The sequence below is a fragment of the Solanum pennellii genome, chromosome 10, assembly GCF_001406875.1.
Source record: "Solanum pennellii chromosome 10, SPENNV200".
Classification (NCBI taxonomy): domain Eukaryota; kingdom Viridiplantae; phylum Streptophyta; class Magnoliopsida; order Solanales; family Solanaceae; genus Solanum; species Solanum pennellii.
Genome location: NC_028646.1, coordinates 7,131,731 through 7,134,218, shown reverse-complemented (window position 1 = coordinate 7,134,218; position 2,488 = coordinate 7,131,731). Strand labels below are relative to the sequence as shown.

At 30.0% G+C, this 2,488-nt stretch overlaps 1 pseudogene; it reads right to left on the bottom strand.

Annotated features, from left to right (window-relative positions):
- Positions 1 to 1,474: 1,474 nt before the first annotated feature.
- LOC107032737 lies at positions 1,475 to 2,136 on the bottom strand (annotated as a pseudogene).
- Positions 2,137 to 2,488: the final 352 nt, after the last annotated feature.

The window sequence follows — 2,488 nt, the reverse complement described above, 5'->3', positions numbered from 1 at the left end:
TTTCTATGAGTACTTTATCGAAAAAACCCGAACATCTGAAAAAATTCGAAAAATCAAATTTTGCACGGGAGGAGCACACACATTGATGTGAAATTTCATTTCCTGAGAGATCTCACAAGGGATAAGATCATTGATGTTGTCTACGGCAAAAGTGAAGACCACGCTGCTGATAATTTAACCAACCCTCTCAATCATGCAGCAGTAGTGAAGCTTCTTGATTACTAGGAAGCGGGAAGATTCTTAGTGTCTGTTAAGAGTCCTAGTAGTCCTTGGTTTATAGGTTTTATGAGTACCTGAAAACTCCTAGTAAAACTCTTAGAGAGTTATGCGGTAATAATTTTTCTTCTGTTGAAACAAAAAGGAAGAAGAAGTTATTCACATTGTTTCGTGCATGTGAATAAACAAGTTATGTACTTTCACTTTAATTAATATATACTAGAATTCATAAAATGATATTGACTTCAATTTTCAAACAAATTCACTAGATTTCTTAATTTTAACATCCAATGATTAATTAATGTAGCCGACAATCATTTCATGAATTTTACATACTTTAGTATGTAAATAGCCCACTTACTACTTTATAAATGATTCATTTTTGGATAATAACATTTATTGAATCTCTATGTGATAGAAGCATGAAGTTTTAAAATTTATTTTAAGGTGTGATTGTATTATCAATATGTAATGATCCTGCAGTGACCTCAAGTTATTTATGACTTTATAGGACAGACAGTTCGATCATCGGATCGTTCATTTGAGTTTTATGCGAATTTTTCTCGCTATAGAAGTTCTTAAGCGAAAGGGGCGATTTTAGTCAGCATTTGAAATTCAGGTATCAAATGCGATTTTCGTTGGTTCCATCAACTACTAAGGCCAATTTGGGCTAGTTGCATGGTTCGTTTGGGCCTCAAGGCTTTCGATGCAAATTTATGTCAATAGGTGTTTCAACTTTAATGTTTTGACCAAAGTTTGTCTTCAGTCAATATCTTTTACCAGCATTCTTGTTAAATGTACTTGGATGAGTTTTTCACTAAATTCCCTTTTTATGTTATCCAAAAAATATGAATTTACCTTGTTGGAACTTATAGACCTTTTTGAAATAAGACTTGAAGACTTTAAATTCTCCTTTAAATATTGATTTATATCAAACTCTTTCATCACAAAGAGTTATATTCTTTTGTATTTTAGTAAGTTTTAGTCACATATATCTCTTTCTCCTCTATTTTTCATAATTTTTTTTGATATGACGTGCTTGAAACATAGTTTTACATAAATTGAGAGGTTCCTATATTAGTTTGCGTATTAATTCAAACATTGTTGGAGAGAATGGGTAATCATAAATTTAAATGTCTTCAATAAATATCATTGCAAACTGCAAAGTACAAGAATTAAATAGCATAATTGAAACAAAATAATAAATAACAAAAAAAATTAAGGAAAGGACTTTGATAAATATCTGAAGATAATTCGTCTAGAAGACATTTGGTGAGATATTTGCATCATTTGATGGAATCTGTGAGGAGGATGAAGCTCCATTTTCTAGCTGCTCCAAATGTTCGTTCAATTTAAATTCACCAGATATCAGCCATGCTTCCAACTTCATTACATCAAGTACATTCAATTGATCTATGGACTCCCACCTACCTAGATCTCTAGCCTCATTCATTCAATCTAATTTTTCATTTGCAATTTTTTCTCTTCGTCCAATTCGTTTAGAATATCATAAAATTGACTTACTTTTTTGCGTGCTTCTGCAGCAACAAGGCGGTCACTTGAACTGAAATTTGCTGTAGGATTTATAAAACGATCAATGACCAAATTAGAGGTTGGACTACTAAAGGAATAAGGTATACCTTTTGGTGAAGATATAACAATTCCAAGATCGACATCACATTCTCTAACAAGTTCACAAGCTTTTTTGTATAAGCCAGAACGTCGTTTAGAGAATGTGGTGAGTCGAGCAGATTCATTCTCTATTTTCGCCAATGAAATTTTTTGGCGTCCTGCTGTCTTCTTATGCTCCTTGCTAGAATATACTAAAATATACTATAAGTTAATTCTCTCTTAAAAATATGTGTACTAAAAAGAGGAAATATTATGCATATTTATATACAGAAATTTCGCATTGGTCATTAAATTTTTTGCCAAATATCCCAAAAAAGCAATTTTTGATGATACTTAAAGTTATTAAGGAAAATTTGTATTAATGTTATATTCCAAATTTGATTTTATAATAAGATAAACTAATCTAAAAGTTAATTTAAATAGGTAAGTTTGTGTTTAATATTCTAGATCAAATTTATCAATTTGTAATTAACTATAGTGGATATGTTTTACCAATACTAGAATCTTTTGGTTATTTTATAGTAACTAAATAAAATTTTGCACCTGCTCAAATAAAAATAAATCTACTATTAACTTTTAATTAGAAAATATATCAATGTACTTACTATTTAAAAATAATAGATCCCTCAAAATTAATGTT